This window comes from Drosophila biarmipes, chromosome 3R, assembly GCF_025231255.1.
Source record: "Drosophila biarmipes strain raj3 chromosome 3R, RU_DBia_V1.1, whole genome shotgun sequence".
NCBI lineage: Eukaryota > Metazoa > Arthropoda > Insecta > Diptera > Drosophilidae > Drosophila > Drosophila biarmipes.
In genome coordinates this window covers 28,517,410-28,535,757 of record NC_066616.1, presented here as the reverse complement: position 1 = coordinate 28,535,757, position 18,348 = coordinate 28,517,410, and the positions used below count along the sequence as shown (strand labels likewise).

The 18,348-nt window shown below is 42.5% G+C and overlaps 1 protein-coding gene across 6 annotated transcripts in view; it reads left to right on the top strand.

The window, feature by feature from the left end:
- Positions 1-18,348, top strand: part of LOC108024520 (rho GTPase-activating protein 7) — a 93,952-nt gene that overhangs the window by 17,768 nt on the left and 57,836 nt on the right. For 4 of the 6 annotated variants that reach the window (XM_017094471.3, XM_017094472.3, XM_044093373.2 and 1 more), the window contains one exon: positions 12,393-12,441. The exons of the other annotated variants lie outside the window; for them this stretch is intronic. The gene's annotated coding sequence lies outside the window, so the exon portion shown is untranslated. The remainder of the gene's footprint in view (positions 1-12,392; positions 12,442-18,348) is intronic. 6 annotated transcript variants of the gene reach the window in all.

Here is an 18,348-nt window from a genome sequence, read left to right as displayed (position 1 = left end):
CTCAAAAAAAATATCCCTCTTAAAAATCACAGTCAAGCCCCAAACTATTTTTAATTTTACTAAAAAACAGCCTAATGCAAGGCGTAATCATAGTCCCCAGCAGCCTTGCAGTTATGTAAAATATTTAACCCAAGTTTACGGCCAAAATAAAGTATCGCGTAAATTGAAAATTTAATAGGCCCCTCTTGTTTTAGTTGGATTACCTAAAAATCTCCTTGCCGCCTTTCATCCAAACGAATATTATATGGCTATGGAAGTTTTATTTTTTGTGTTCCCCGGACTGGCAACTCGTTAATGTTAACAACTACGAAAACAACACCGGCAGCAGCAGAAAAAAAGCTAAAACAGGCGCTGGACTTGCCCAAAAAAAGCAGTCGAAAAAATGAAAATAATTTATTTTTTGTTGCTCCCCCTGCTGCTGTAGGTTTTTTGCCCATTTCAAGATGCCGCTGGTGTTGCTGCCGATGTTGTTGTGTAAACAAACTTAGAAGTTTCCAGCTGTGCGCGTTGATTGCCATACGACACGATGCGTTTTCAAATACAACAGCAGCAGCGGCGAAAAGTGAGGGAAAAGCAGCTCGGATTGCGCATACGCCGCGTATGCACTGTGCCGCACTGTGCCGCACTGTTGTCTTGAACAAAAATAGCAAATGCTGTAAACATTTTCGAGGTACGCAATCAAAGCATAGACCCGAACATAAAGCACATTTATTTTGTATTTTTTTCGTATTTTTTCTGCTGTTTCATTACGCATTCCGTGCGTTTTTCCAAGCTTTAAGGTGAATTTCATATTACGGCAAGTTGCTGTGTTATTGTGTCTAGTTTTTCATTAATTTCTCCATGGCTGCGCACGTCAATCATACGCAGCGTTGTACAAACAATCGGAATAGTGAGTTGGCATTTATGGTTTGGGCCACTAAGGATGAATGAAAAGTGAAACCGAGTCCGATTCCGATTCCGATTCCTTGCTCAGATGTATTTTATAACTCTGAACCTTGAACCGCCGAGTGGCAATCATTCACACCAGGCGACAAATGAGCCGAGATTGATAAGCTGTATGTTTTGTAAAAATATATTTATAGGCACTCCTAGGCCTTTCAGACGTCGTGTGTCTTATCGCGCTTCCCCTCGCCCTTTAATTAGCCACTTTTATCGGCCCGCTCGGTGGCTGTCAATTTGGCTAAAAATAAATGATTACTGCTGCTAGAGTGTAGAATATGATATCATGCCGCTACGCTTTGCCAATTAAATCGCAAAAAAAACGCCAGAGCGACGGCTTTTTTTCGTAAATTATGACTAGCGATAATCACAGCGTTGTTTTATTATTTTTCCAGAACTCGGTTTGGTCTAGTAATTAGCTGGGAGTCTGGGCCTGGGCTGCGGTCGTCGCATGCGTAGCTCAAATTTCAAAACTACATGCACTTTGCGCAGATACAAAGCCGGTTGGCCAGTTGCCTAGTTGGCTGGATGGCCAGAGCCTCTCTGGGTGTGAAAAGATTTATGTGCTAGGCGAGAGCACACATCTCCGGTGGTTATCAATGCTGCAAAAGCACAGCAAAAGCAAAAGCAACGGCAGCAAAAGCAACAGCAGCAGCCATTCACCCGGGCAATTCCAGTTTCCAGACTTCAGATTTCATTGTGAGCGGCCTCTTATTTATGGTCTGCTCAGCTTTTTATAACTCTTCGATTTATATTGATTTGTAATGCACATAAAAGCCAAGCTGGAGCTGCAGCCACAGATTTTATGCGCCTGCAGTTGACCTTGTCTGTGGCCAGGATCGCCTCGCTGAGATGGCTTAAATTATCATAGTTACCAAACGCTGAAGGTCGATTGGAAGGCCCAGCAAGTGTGGCCTGCTCCCAGTTGCATGTGCAGCATGTCAACCTGGCGGCCAGGTGACATAACCACCTACAATCCGGACTGGCAGGCATCTGGGCCATATCGCATATCGCTTTTTTCCGCCTGTCCGAAATTCCGAAATTGAAACACTTGTGCTGGCAAATATTTCACCAGCTCGCTGGCAGAATTTGTTAGAAAAGCGCAACGCCAACCGACACTTGGCCAGATAACATAAAGGCGAAAACATGCTGAGAAAAAATAATATCCCACCAAAGAGCCCGGTGCACATGACAATGTGTAAATTTATGGCCGTCGTTGTTGTGCACTCGAATTGCATAAGTTCACTTGGGCTTTAATGCCTTAATGCACAGCGGGCAAATAGCAAAATATTTGTATTTGCTTTATTAATTAAGCTGCGGCGGTGACTTGGCTGCAGTAATATTTGCCTGTGCGGTGAATATTTCCCATAATATTTGGCAACGCATTTGATGCCCGACCAAAAGTGTCAACAGAAAGCCGAGGGGCAAACGAACTTGTAAACTTATTGACCAAAGGCGAGGAAAATTACTGCTCAGCCATAATCAGAATGGCTATCTTTGCGCTGATATTTTCAAATAATCAGTATTATTTTCTATCAGCATATAACGAATATCTTCGATAATGGCCGGTATTTACCTTCAAATTATTCACATTCTGACACTATCGCTCGGGAGATATGAAACACAGGGGTAACCAGATCATCAGATTCGGTTTCTCGACCTGCCGTCAAATGAAATTCCAATTAAAATTCCCCTGTGGCTGTGGGGGCGTTTGTGTGTGGTTTCTGGGCATCCAGACTGAGTGTGTTCGGCTTGGAAATGGGCCACAGTTAGTTAATAGCCGGCCTTTGGGCCATGACTAGACACTTTGCCGCATTTTCCGGGGAAAAATCAAGGCGAAATCCCGCCTGGCTGATTAAAGAGGCTTTCACCGCATATGGGTCAGCATCGTCACCTTTCGCCAGCCGAAATAGGAAATGGAACGGGTATATAGGGCATAAAGTCGTCATATAGCCATGTATAATCTCCATATGCAGATCTGCTCCTAATGAACCTCGTGTGCTGGGGCAAAGCTAACTATTTTTGGCTTTCAAGCGTAGGTGTTTGACCCCCAACCCTAACGATTTTGTTGTTTATTTATGTTAATTTCTGAGGCGGCTTTTCAAAATATTCTTCTACAATTAGTCGACTTTTGGTGGGCTTTTTTCCTCATCCGATTCTTCCTCTTCGGCTCGTTTCGCCTCGCTCAATCAATTTAAATACATTAATCAATTTCCATGGCTGGTTTTTTTTGAACCCAAACATTTCTTTTTTCGTGTTGGGTGCGCTGATCGCAGCGAAAAATAAGAAAAAACAACAATTTAATTATAACAACAAACAGCAACAGCGACAAACACATCGGGTATATCTGAAATTGATATCGTGACTTTGTGTAATTTGTAATTTACGATGAGATCACTTCCTCCAACAATGTATCAAGTCAGTCAGGCCGTTCCATTCCATTCCCGGCCAGCCATCGTCGGTCGCATTGTGCTATTTTCTTTTTGTCCCCTGAGCTTCAAGTCCCGGCATAAATACACTGAGACTTACACTTTTTAGTTGCATTATATTGCAGTTGATTTGGCAAAGTACGGGCATATGCATCCAATAAGTCCTTAGTACTAAATTCTTGAGCTTTCCAGTGACTAGATATTTTTTATGAATTTAAAGCATGATCTATACCTGAAATTTATTCTTTTATTTATGAAGGATTTTTTCTAAAACTAAAATAATATGTGCACATGGTTTTCTGGCCAATAAAAAGTATTTTTAGAATATTCCAAACCACCAAATACTACAGAATTTTCCTAGAATTTCCTTAGAAAACCCCCATCTTTCCCAGTGTACACATACATCAATTCGACGTTAGCTCAGCTATTTTCTGCGAGGAGCAGAGACAAAAACAGGGCAGCAAATCCGAGTTTTCAGTGACAAGATAAGAGTCTACAGCCCCGCTTTTCCCCCCTTTTGGCTTGTGCCCCACACTTTGGGACAGACGAAAACGGAGTCCTCCTGATCGAAAACAAAAAACTCAAAGGGGGAAATTTGCATTCGCAGGCCATTCGAGGAGGAGGCTTTGTTTGTGCGCATACATTAGAATTGGCATTCGGAGCCGGATGAAATCTCAATGGGCAATTGGGGACGGCAAAGCCAAGGGGAATTGCAAATTAATGCCAGCGTTTTCAAATCGCACAGCCAATGGACAATCAAACAAATTATGTCAGCTGGAACGGCTTTTAATAGGGCTTTTTCATCTGCCGTCCGATCTCATTATCCACTTCCACTTCCAGATCTCATCTGGTGGTGGCTTGATTTTTATAATCGCTACCGCCAAGAAAACCTTGATCTAATGACCGACCCATTTCCGTTTCTCGGCTCACGATTCTTTTTGGCCACCAGTCTATTTCCCAAGTCCTTGACCTTAGAGCCGCCGGTTGTAAAATGTGTATTTTCTTACGATCTCCGGTGAGCGCTGCTTGAGGTCTTTGTATTTTTACGTTCGGTCTTTGAACTCATCAAACTTGGTACATTACAAAACGCTTGTCGGTGTCTCATATTTTTCTGGTTTTCAGTTGAGTTTTTTCTCAGTTTTCCTCGTTTTTTTTTTTTTTTTGGTGTGGGGCCATGACAGCAAAGCCGTTTAATTAGCTGCAAAGCTGCAAAGCCCACGCCCCAGTGGAGATTCTCGATCATGTCGCAATATCAACTGGCAGCCAGCTTGGGCAGTGAGCGAGAGATATGTGCTTTATAGCTGATTACCGGGGGACAGATTTCCAGGTGTCAGCAGCATATTTAATGCCTACACTCGATGGCGTTCGGAATCCGGAGACTGCAGTCTGCGGTTCTCGAGTCCCGAGGAGTCTGCTTCTGCTCCTGGGGCTCTGCCTACGTTGGGGCCTATTGATTTGTCACCCGATGGCCAGCTGTCACCCAGTTGGGCGGCTGCCTGGGACTCCTTAAACCGTTCTGACAGCCGCCGGCGGAGCGTGTGGGCAACGCCCAGCTGACTGGCCAGTTGGAGTCGCCGGGCCGAGCGGACTGACAGCCCAGAAAATGCCGCCATAACTCCGCAAATGTCGCGCGTAGGTCGCTAATCAGATTTCCCTCGCGATTCTGCAGCGGCAGCAGATGCTCTGCGATTGCGAGAGGCCATAGCCACCATGCCGATTTTAATTACCCATCGGGATCGGCAATTAAAGTCTGGGTGGCCCAGTCAGTATGCACACAAAAAAATGAGTTTCCAGTGGGTTAGTGGTATTATATCTTTATCTTATCAGAAGAACTTGTACGAACCTATTTAAGAATTTATATACATTTTTTTCAAGGCCTATAGGATCAAATAATTGCATGCTCTTTGGCTTCATTGATAATATTTAAATACAGGAACTACCAAAATATTTAAACGTTTTTATATGTTAAAGGGTTTAAGTGTCTTGCGTTATATAACTATGTAATTCAATAAACTATTTTATTATTTCCTAAGTCTGTAATCTAATGAGATGTATTTTTTCATAATATCGGCACTAGTTTCCCTTTTTACTCCCTCGAAATATTTTATTTATCGAAAAGAATGTTCGAGTATATGTCACACATGGAGGAATTGGGAACACGACAACTTCCCAATTGATGACCCACATACAAATGTGGTGCTACTATATTTTCTCTCTCTGCAGGGACCGTTGCACTGCCCGTTTTTGGGGGCATTAAAATTCGTCGTAAAAATTCAATTGAACAAGAACGGAGGGGGAGGGGCTCAGACTCGCTTTTCATATGTGCCGCAACGACTGAGCAGCGGTTGCATAATGCCCCACAGACAGCAAGACACACGCACGCACACACGAGAGGGTTAATTGAGGTAAAGGCAAAAGCAAAAGCAAGGCAGAAGCAAAAGCAGGGAAAAAGCAAACAAACGCAAAGCGGCGATCCCACAGAATCGGCTGTGTGGTCCCCCGGCACAGTCAGACTGGAAAAACCCAGCCCATGGCGAACATTTGGCCCATGGAAAACTGCAGGGAAAACTGCAACAACTTCGAATTACCGCCGCCAATTTAATAGTCACACTTGTGGCACCCAGGCAGATTCAAAGTCGGAATTACGAGAAGGCTCCCCAGCGGCCCATCGGCATCTGTATCCGAATCTTTTTCTGCATCTGTATCTGCGACGCAGACTGCAGCACGCAATGCCCGCCTGGGCATTAAATGCTTCTTAGAAATGTAAAGATACAAAACGTTGTTTCTCTATTCGGTTCGATGGGCCCAAGGGAAGGGAAGATCTAGCTGCTGTGGGGGTGAAGGATCATCAGTGGATGTTGGTATATCTAAACTCACAGCTATTGTCGCACATATAGGAACACATATGATACCTTTTTGTATCTGTCTTGATAAGTATAATATTCATCAAATATGGTCTTCTTGGAATAATAATATCATTTTTAAATCTTAAGAACACCCCTTTAATTTACATATCTACTATTCCGAACCGAAGTGTTCAAATACGACTCTATGTTTAAGGTTGTTTAATTTTTCTTAGTGGCTGTAATAGTTCTCGAGAAAATGTGCAGCCTCATCGTAATGATGTTGGTAAATACTCGTAAAACAACATTGAGTCGGCAAGGTCCCTCTAAAAGGTTTTGGAGCAGGCGTTAATGGGTTTTTGATTGTTTATAGCACAGGTTTCAAGGTTGTTACTGCCGAACAGAGGGGCTGCTGCGAAAGGTTAAGGGTTACGAATGGGGGACTGGCTTTGGGTACGATCGTTGCCATAAGGCCAGGGATGAAGGCTATTAGCTGGGCCATTAGGCATAATGCAGTTATAGGGGCCCCTTTGCCTGTGTAATTGAGACTTTCTGTTTGGGCAATGCATTTCCTTAAAAGACCCGCCGCCGACCAAATTATGTTTTCAGCAGCGATCGATCAAATGGAATCGAGTGACTGACAAACGCAAACACAGATGCAGGCCACCGTTATTAAAGCAGAGTATCGTGTGTCAACTGAGGCATTCGCACAGCCAGACAGGCAGACAGACAAATCGAATGCACATGGAGAAAAAAGGGGAAAGGGGCGGGTCTGTCAGAAAGATATACAGATACAGATAGATAGACGGACAGGCGGTTAGACAAACAAACCAGCGCCATATGTGCGCCTATAATGCTGATACATAACTCATACGGGGAGTACGGCTCGAAACTGAAACTCTAACTCGAGCTCAAACTCAGGCAAACATAAAACTACCGTTTGATCGATCGGTTTGATTAGAAATGCAACACATTTCTATATGATCTGTCACACAGGCCGCAAAAGTCTGCTTTGGCATTTGCGGTCTCGGCGGCAGACAAGCGAAATGTTTGTTAAAGTGAAATTAACGTCGCCAGCCGACTGCAGCCACCAATCAACAATGCCGGCTGAGGCTCAGGCTCAGCTGCACCACAGCTCAAGACACCACGCACCACGCACCGAGCACCACCAAGGCACTGAGAAAAATTGAAAGGTTTTAATAAATTTTAAGTGGGTAGTTATCCACTATAGTCTAATGCCATTATACCGGCTAGACTCGTCGTGTGGGGGTGGTCCTCAGTTATATTTTAAATTTAAAATATTTTACAAATATTGTTACCCTTTTCTGCAGTTTTTAATCGTCTTTCTATATAAAGTTAGAGGAATGATGAGGAGCAAATAAAATATCAACTGTGATAGTAATAGTGGTATATACAAGTATAGAATGATTAATAGATAGATAGTTGGCACCAGAAAATTTTTTTTTTGATTTGACACATATTTTTTCTATCTGTAGAGACCCCTGCCACAGCGATCATCAGCCCAATCCCAGCCCAAGTCTGTTTCTGTTTCTGTCTTGCCACCGATACAGCTTTTCCTTGGCATGCAGTTGTCGCCATCGCGGAGTCGTCGTCGCCTTGTCGCGCATTTTCCGCGTGGTTGTCGTGGCTCGTCCCCAGAAGAAAAACACCAGACCAGGCCAAAGCCAGGGAAAACAACTGGAAACCATTTCAAAAACCATGCCTCCCCCCACCCTCTATCGCTCACCCACTCTCGCATCGGTGGAGCTGTCTCCTTCTCATGTGCGTTTTGGGTTACGGGCTTAATTTACAATTAATGAAATTCGATCGTTTTATTAACTGTACATTTTGCATGATTTATGCCCCCTGCTCCTCAAGTAATGAAAAAGTTTTTGACAATTTTCCACTGTTTATGTGGTTTTTTTCGGTAATTTCACGTTTTTATGCCGTTCCATGCTGTCCATTAACCTTCATTAGGCTTTGGGGACTATTAACACCCCCCACACCAGAGCTTTTGTCCATTTATGGTTCGATTGCAGTGCCAGCGTTGACAATTTCTATCGACGATTGCACAATTAAACTCTATTTATTTATTTGTTTCGCTTAATGAACTGTGTGAAACATTTACGATGCCTCGAATATTATGCCCAGGCCAAAACAATTGCAGCACCACGCCCCCAGCCACAATGCAAGTGCACTGGCAAAAAGGGGAATGGGTATCTATCGAAAAATACATTTATTATATATCAATTCATTTTGGAATACCTTTATGCTATAAATATAAGATATCTTAGACTTTTTTGATTCAAACTACTATATTTTTTAATGACATTATTTGTATATTAAAATATATTTCAAATTTAAAAGTTTGTTTAAGAACAGTTTTAATTAAAATTTTTTTTCATTTTTTAACAGTGTACGAAACAAAAGCCACCACGCAACTTGTCTCAGTTTTCGGATTTTTTTGTTTTCCTTTTTTTTGCTGGCCAAGCTGCTCGCGCATTTTTGTGCAGCGCAAATTGTTATTGCACAATTTTCGGTTTTGGGGAATTCAATGCAATAGCCACAAACTGGCAGACAGACAGCGCACAGAAAATAAGAAAAAAATACGAAACACACACAAAATGCGCCTAATTGTCGCTCTTTCAGCTGTCGCACATAACACTTTGTTTTTGCTAATTTTCTGTCACCTGTGTCGTTTTTTAAATGCATTTTTTACCCGGGCCCCCAATTCAGACAATAGAGAGTTGCCGTGACAAAAAGAGGATGGCTAAAAGAGCACGTGACTGATGATTTTTTAATGGGGGAAAACGAGAATGGGAATAAGAACCTGGATTGGAATCGGGATCATCTTTGTCTGCGTGTGACTCACTTGACACAGTTGCAGTTGCCAGTTTGTTGCCCTTTGTTTTCGGCTACCGGGAATTATCATCTCCGAAAGACCGAAGACCGAACCGCAGAACATCTGAAGATCTGAGGAACTCTTCGTTCTTTCTGACACCGCGCAACCGTTAAAATTGCATGCCTCGACATTGGCCATTATCAAACTAAGGCATCAATCTGCCAGAACCAGAGCCGCACAATTGCAAATTGCCATGGCAATTACGAGTGGCGGAGGGGCTGGAAATGGAGCAGTTGGCCGGGAACACGTTTTAGGCCCGGCTAGAAGATACAGATACAGATGCGGATACTATTCCAGCCCAGTCCAGCTGGGCGATTATGCAATTTACAAGATCTGGCAGCGGCAGCAGAAGTTGCATCTCCCAAAACGCATTGGAGCGCAGCAGTTGTCAAGGCGGCTAAATCATTTTTAATACCCAAAGTTAAAACGAAATAATCATAAATAACTGGGTTAATTTGTAACGCTTCCCTGCATCGCCAATGAACCATTCAGCCCGATTAGAGGCACATTCGGCTCGCCCAAAAAAGCTGAGGGGAAATGTGAATGAAAATGAAATTCAATTAACGCTGTCATATCAAAGAAAGTCGGGTAGAACTAGATATAGGGTTTTAGATACAGTGGGGCTTGGGTAATCGAGAGTTTCGGTGACATGAAGGAGATTTACAGTTATTGCTTATGATAAAACTCAGCATTTGTCAAGGAATTTTTAATTCTAAAAGTTAGAAGTGGAATTTCAAAATATTTTACTTAATTCTTGTATTAAAAAAGCAGTTATAGATAAAGAAAGTCAACCTAAGATACAATGATTTATAACGTTTGAAATGGAATTTTAAAAGATTGAAAATATTTTCTTTTAAAAACTATTTATTACAATGGATTTCTAGATAAGGAAAACCAACCTAAGATAATAAGTATTTCCAGAATGTAGTTCAACTTTTATTCTGTGACCGTAGTTTCCACCACTAGGGAGGTCTCACTGTATGTGCCTTCGTATATTTTAGTGGGATCTAGTCAGCGGCTGTCAAGTTCAAAGTAATAAATGTGCCAGGGATCGTGCGGAGTTTATTTAATTTCCATGATTTCGTTGTGTTTGCTGGCAGCATACGAAATCAGTTCACAAATCTCTTGTGGGTCTCTTTTATTTTTTCGGTTTCGGTTTTTTTGTTTCACATATTTTGTATTTCCTGCGCCGCATTTGAAAGTCGCAATCGGAGAATTATTCTGTCATTGACTGGCGCGCAGCCCGGGGATCAATTACCTTTCAAAACCAATTTGCATTTGAAATGCATAACGAAATCGTGTGCACACAATGCAATATTTTGGCAGTCGCACGCTGGGCCCGCGGAGTTGGCAGTTGTTCATTGTTTGCCAGCTGATTGGCAGGCTTTCAAATGCGCGGATTGCGAATCAGGCGGCATCAAATAGGAAAATGAAAATGGAAAATGCAGGTGGTTCGGTGGCTTGGTGGCTCGGTGGCTTGGTGGCTCGGTGGCACCCACACAGCCTTATCTCCCTTTTGGCAGTTGCTCATTATTGCCACAGTTGCAAGTTGGCTTCGGTTTTCTATATACACCGTACCTACCTGCCCATATACATATTTCTTTTTTATGGCCAAAGGTGTGTCAGTAGTTGCAACTGCCATTTGCTGTTCGATCAGTTCGATCAATAGGCTCTAGGCACGCAAGCTCTCCACTTTTTCCTCCCCCTTGGGTTAAGCTCGCGTTCATCTCTTGGCAAAATATGGGTTAATTCGGACGCCACGTTTTGTATTATTTTCATTGCTGATGAACACTTTTCGGGTAACTCTTACTTTTGATTAGGCCATGAGTCGGCAGATTTGCAGGATTAATTCTTGAAAAGTAAATCTGGCGATGATTTGTCAACTCCTCGAGTGGCTTGCTTTCTTTCTTTCTGGGTTAGAAAAACACAACATAAATTGTGAGCCAAGAGATGGGGCTTTCGTTTTCAGATGTGCGATATTGTGTAACATTTCCCCAGTGGATCTTTTTTTATCTCTTGCCATATTGCATTCTGTCATGCAAGCCCCGACAGTCGTAAATTATGACGGCCTGTCTATAATTAATCAAAGCACTAGGGCCGCCGTCTACTGGGGCAGTTAGTCTCAATTAACACACGCAAATTGGCCGCAGCTCAGCGGTTTTATTTTCCATCTCATGGGCTGTGCAAATCGGCAAATATGCCAGGCATTTGAAAGTAAAAACAGCTCCGCACCTACCGGAATTCGTTATACATTTAGTATACGACTCGAGATGCATTGTTCGCACTGGCTCTTAGCCACTGGCCGTCTCGGCCTTTTGTGTCGCCCAACCAGTTTAGAAATTCTACTGGTTCGAGTGACGGCCATGGCGAAACCTGATGTGCCACATCGGGCGATTTGTATTCCAAATGACGTCTGGTTCCGTTCCGTTGGCCAGCAGGCTACCTATGTCAGCTGATTGAATTGCAAAAGGAAGGATGGTGAGTGCTGAAAAAAAATGGAAAAATGGAAAATCTACAAACGAAAACGAAGAAGACGCGCTGGGGGCTTTGTTGCTTGCTGGAAAATTGTGCAAGCTGTTCTGCAAGTTATATGAGACATTTTGCAATCAACGTCACTCGTCTTGGCCTTGTACTTCCTGAACGGATTTGGCCAGTTACAGAGAGAAAAGTCGTTATAGATTCGAATTATAGCTAAACAAATGAATAATGGCTTGTAATGAATCTAGAAGCTCCTATATTATAATATATGTTTTGAATATTTTACGATACAAATGTATAATAGGTTTATAGAGCTGTAATCAGAGGCTTTGAAGTTTTTGAATTAGAATTTTCTCTCTTTGGTTTTCTAGATGGTTGAAATGCCTAATTTATTGCAAAATCACATTAGTTTCCTGTGCATCTTGATCTAATCACCCGCTAATTTATGCCTTATTGCATTATCGATTTGCGTTTGGTTTATGGCCCATACTCGAGTCGAGTTTTGTGTTTTCCACTGTTTTTTTCTGTCAATTCAGTGTCCAGCTGGGCAAACGAAACTGGCCTAGCAACCTTTAAAAACTACCTGATTTCAGCTGCTCAGCTGTTTGCTTAACTTGGCTTAAATTTATGCATTTAGCCGGGGCATTTATCATGCGAAAGATACAGCGCCAAATTAGCATATAGCGCGGTGCGTGCCAATATTTTGTTGTAAGCCAAACAAAGGCCCAAATATCGAGACGATTGCCTTGATTAGTTGACAAATAAACTAACCTTATTTTCGTTTTGGCTTTCTCTTTGCAGCTTGGACATTTCGCCGGGACATTTTGCATGAAAATTGCAGCCGAAAAAGGTATGTAACAAATTTCTTAATTAACTCAAAAGCAAAACTTTCGCAGCCGCCGAGCAAATATGCCAATTAAGTCAATAAATATTTGCCAGCTGCTATTTACGTTTTGACACCGAGCAGCAATAAAGATTTCCAAAAATGCTTTTACATTTTACAAATGGCAGACGAACAGGCTTTTGAGCCGCACAGAAATCATTTATGTTAATCAACACATGTTTTCTCGAAGTCATTGGCTCGGGGGGAATTCTTTTTTTCGGTTTTGTCTCCGGCTTGGCTTTTTCTATACGTCGTTCATATATATATATATTATAAAAGGCCCAAAAAAGTAAAACAAAATAAATATATACAGAAAACGTGTTTGTGAGTGTCGCACAAAAACAAAATTCAAATTCAAATTGTGCCCCGTTGAAATTTGCGCTAATGTTGCCATTTGTGTTGCTGTTGCTGCTGGGCCAGTTTGAGGTTGCTCGTGTGCTGCTGCTGCTGCTGGCGATGTGATGTTGCTGCCGCCGAGTTATTTTCGGTATGCCCCACCAGTGCCAGCACCACCTCCATAAGGCCGCCCCATGCCGAACAAGATTTCTGCGCAAGCGCAAAACTGCAGAGTCTCTTGTTTCTGGCTTCTAATTCTCATGCAAATATGTACCGCCATGTCATGTCGCTTCTGTTGCTCCCCAACTGTTTGCATTTCAATAAGCGCTCACACGATTTCTGCATAATTCCGTTTCGGGGCAATAAAATAAAAGATTCTCTTAAACCCGCTGTGACTCAAATCGAAGTCAAACATTTCCAAATCGAATTCGCATTAATATATCCAAACGGGTTGCGTCAAAAGTAGCGAAGAAATCGAACATCCACGACATTTGAGATAACTAATACTTTGGAAAAAGCCATAAAAGTACACAAAGAGAGATAAAGAGTTGGCTTTCTGCCCAGGTAGAACGAAAATCAGTCAGTTTGGCAAGAGAAACGAGAGTAAGTGCTGAAAAGACAGCAGAAGCGGCTAACAAATATTACGCATACGCAGGGTTAGTAAGTCACAAGAGCCAGTCACTCGGCGGTACACCTCGAAAACCGCACTCGAAAGCCCCACTGATTCGAGTTGGTTTGACATGCAGTCTTCACAGAAATCGGTCAGATCTAGACACACTTTGAAATAAAACCACAGGAGATTATCTCTAAGGAATATTTACTTTCACTTCAAGGATCTTAAAAAGTTGCCTCAGTAATTGATATCTTTTAAAGAACATTTCAATTTTTTAGCTTGAATAATTCGATATCCAAAAATATTCTTCAAATATTTCCAATCCTTTTCTCCCAGTGCTCTCTGATCAACGATCAAGCTGGTTTTAACAGCCTGATTATGCCTAAATTGCAACTCAAAGGGCCTCTAAAGTGCCTGTTGAGCTGTTGTTCATCTCCTCGCCAGTTTACCATAAAGCCAATCCAAACAAGTGCCTTGATGGCCAAGATCTGCTTTAATCTTCTGATTTGTTTGGGTTATGACTATGCCGCCTTTCAGAAGGCCCTGCCCCCCTTTTCATTACCGATCTCGGCGGGGATCCGTAGAGGCCCATAGATCGCAGCGTTAACTCGTGTGCGCTGCTTATGAAGTTGACATGCCGAACGAATGCCAAAAGGGCCGGGCATCACTTTATGATATCCCTTTTTATCCGGGCAGGGCACCGCATAAACTCACACTTAAAATCAATAAACGTAAACTGGCCCGCCCAGCGGCAAATTGCATTCGACATGTGTAAGCGATAAAACTATAAAATAGCACAAACTTATGCCCCCAATAAACATAAACAATTCCGGGCGAGAGATGAGTCCTAAAGGCGATCTGCCGAAAACAAAAACCGCAGATACCGCAGGCGCATTACCAAGCCGGGATTCAGTCGGTATGGAGCATAGAGTATAGAGTTGTTGGTACATGCGTAAACAAGTATTTTTATGGCTCCCCGGCCACGGGGCATTAAAGGATGCCCCACGGCTGTGGACCAGGCCAGGATGATGGGACACGGCCATAAAGGCACTCAATTGCCATTTTATTACCGCGGCTATTAGGCCACAGTCAACCGAGCCAGACAGTCAGTCAGTTGTGGCTCTGTGAGACTTTCATTAGAAGCTGCCAGTGAGAAGGGAGCACTCCTTGCTCCTCACTTTCGCGTCGGAAATTCGCGGTCTGCAGCGGGGCATATTGCACCACATTCGCATCAACAACAACATCCGCTGAAATCACTGTTTGCGGTTGATTCCCTGCACTGAGCTAAAAAGGGTGTCAGTGCTGGGGATTATTGGCCCTTTTCTCAATGTCACGTTAGGGTTCTAGTTTGCTATCTGTCAGAAGGAGTTAACACGGAGTTAACATTAAGTTATCATTAAGTTAGCGTTAAAATAAAGTTAACATGAAGTCAAAATGCTGTTCACATAATGTTAGAACACAGTTTAAATGAGCATGCTACAAAGTTAACATGAAGTTATCATCAGGTTAAGATTAAGTTAAAATAAAGTTACCATGAAGTTAAAAAACAGTCTCTTCAGAACATTACATTAGCTAGCAGTTGTCAGTCGATTAGCACTTTACATTATGTTGGAATTCCCTTTTTTTAAATACCAATCGATCTGAGATATAGTTAACATGAGATTGAGAAATCGATAAAGTTCCATGATATATCAGTGCGTGGTAGCAATATTTGGAATATATTCAGATAGTGTCATATGTGCAGTACCTTTTCTGCAAAGAACCTTTTGAAGCTAGAGAGTTACACTTTTAAAGTTTATCCTTTACCCAGTACCTAGACCTTCTCGAGCTATATTCTTATCCCCAAGTTATAGTTCCTTTTCCCAGTGCATCTCAGTTTTTGCTCTCTGGCTGCCACATGCAAAGTGGCTCCCTTCAGCGGCTGCAGTGCCATCCGGCGATATCTTTAATGAAATCTGCATGTTGTGCGCTTTAACAAGCATTCTGCTTGTCTACTCATGTCGCCCTCCCCCGATATCTAAGTGTCTCCATCTGCGCAGCCGTGTGCCATTGCGATCCTTTTGTGCGGGGGGCCATCGGCTCGGGGACTACGAACCCAAGATCCCGGACTCCGGATACCGAATAAAAGAACCCAGAGAGAGGAGAACACAACCGCACAGATTGAGCCTGTGGCTAGATCAGCAACTTAGATGTGGGGCCGGGCGAATCTTGTTAGCGTAAATATTAACTTGTAAATATGATGATGCCCTCATGGAAATCGTACGAATGGCTGATAAATATCATTAGGTCGCAACTCGCCTCCCTGCCTTTGTATCTGTATCTGTGTTTGGATTGCATTTCGCCTGGCAATTCTATTAAGATCCTTATCTAAAGTGCTTGTAGAACCTATTTGTTGTATACGGCCAGTACTCACCGAGTGCACTCGTAATTGTTTAGCAAATCATGGAAGAGAGTTGAAAGCTGAAAGCATTGCCCAGCCATGATTGTTGCTATTGTTCGGCTGATTACACAGTAGTAACTGACAATTTGCCTTCGATTTTTGTTAGTTTCCCAAGCGGTTAAGCTGCCGGCTACGCCCTCATGCTTATTAAATAATGTCGAAATTGCTGTGCAACTCGCAATTGCAGTCTCAACAATGTTGTAAAGGGAAGAATTGCTTTGTTACCATACTGTATATAAAGAAAATACTTTGGCCGAATAAACAAGCTCTTAGGCTTGCAGCGAGGGCCATTAGTGTTAGTTGTTCCTGGGCATTCGGAATTCCAGGCAGACACCACACGCTCCGGGCTCGTAAATAAACTTTCGAGGGAACAGAACAGAATAGGGCTGAATTAGACCTGTGAAATTGAAGCGACTTTCCTCTAGGAAAGCGACCATTCAGAGCCGCAACAAAGACGTGACAAATATCCCAAACGAGCTACTTTAAAGCGTGGGAGTTGCATTCACTCCAAGTTCATGGGAATGAATGCAATGGAATCAATGGCGCCAGTCTCCACACTTCTCTTCTACTCGCCTGGGTTTTGTACGGTTTGGTTGGGGGCCACCGTGATAAAGTCACTTAGCTACTCATATTTCAACGAAACGTGCACATCAACTTCCTACTCCCACAGCATAATCCATATGCATATACGGTTACACCGAAAAAAAGGTCGTAATTAAAGCCATGAAACGTTCTGGAAATTATGGAATAGAATGGTTATTCAATATTATATGATTGTTTTCTGGAAGTACCTAATTATGTTGTTTCCATTTCTTCTACTTTAAAAATTATAATCTATAGGTTCTAGAAAGTAGTTCCTAACTATGTGTATCTTAGTAATCCATTATCCAATTTATGGGATCTAATAAGCCAGTTCTAGCACGATGATCTATAGGCTCTAAAAAGTAGTTCCTAACTATGAGTATCTTAACAATACCATATACATGTTTGGGATACGAATTTTTGGGATATAATACAACTAATTTATACAGTTTTCCTATTAATCACGATTTTCCCACACTGTACTAGCTGGCCTCCTAATCGAAATCTAGAGCCCTGTGGGGGGCGGTGAATCGGTGGATCGTATCATATTGGATCGCCTGGCTTCGAAAGGGGGCCTGAGGTCGTAATTTCCAGCTCTCAACGCCGCCAGCGGGCCAGCAGTGCGACACAGTTGGACACTGTCTGCTCCAGTTTACCGAAAAATCGTAGACTTCAATCGCTTTCATGGGGCGGCGCACGCTGCGTATGCGTATTATGTTCGGTTTCTGGTTTGACTCGGGAGTTCAATAAACGATTAGATTCTAAGTTGACTCGGTCGCTGTGGTAGTTTTTTATTTTTCGAATGGCTCTTTGTTGTTGCTGCCTTCTTGGAGGCACATTGCGTGTGCGTCTGCCAAAGTTATCGCGGCTTTTTACACTAAGACGAAGGCTAATATGTCATTTGGTCATTGATACGCGGCAACGACGTTCGATGGGGCCAGAGCGAGACGGCGCGAGGGGTGAGTGAAAGAGACGGCGGCAGGGAGATAGAGAGAGAGGGGGCTAGGGGTATGGGGGCCACCAAAGCAAAACGCTTACTGTCAGTGTGAGGCGCGTATAATTAATTGCGCCTATCAATATCGCCGCTTGTGTTGTTTTGTCTCGCTTTTTTTTATTTTCTTATTTTTCTGCGTGGCTGCACGCATATATGGCCAAAAGTCCCGGACTCCGGCGGTGGCTCCTCGGCTGGCCCCCATGGCCATTGGCAGCAGCTCATTGAGATAAGCCTGTCCGTTTATGCGATTTTCTGTTCGGTTTCAGCATAAATCATTCGCCTGCGAAATGTTATGTCAGCGTCTTTTATGCGGTTAACACGAACGGGGAAAAAGGATTTCTTGCTGCGGAGGAAGAGCTATCAGAACTATGGGTCTACACTCTTGGAAAAGAAGGTGGGAAAAAATATGAAGAATAGTAAACTAAAATATTAGGCAAAATATAAATAGGATACAGTATGTTTTTCTAACTTTAAAATAAGAAATACTTATTTTAAAATGTATCTAAGCTCTAAATCATCTAATAAGGATTCTCTTAATTGAAGAAAATATTTATTATTTAGTGAAAAAGTTCTTAAATCATATGGTAGATATTAATAATTACTTATTTAAATTTGAGGTATTATTATTCCATTTTTTATGGTGTAGCTCTTAAATAAAACCATGGCTAATCCTTTACACTTCTTGGTAGTCCTTCTTAGTCACAAAGGCAAATAAATAATATCGAGAGCAGTCTTTTTTACAACCGATTCTGGAACTGAGTCAGAACAAAGGTGGCCAGTCTATGGGGTGCCAGTCTCCAGTCTCCGAGAACTGCCCTAAATGGTCCTCTGCTAAGTTTCTGAGTGGGTGACTGGGAAATACCCTTGGGGCAAACTCCGTAAAAAAGGCAATAACAATTATGAAGAGCC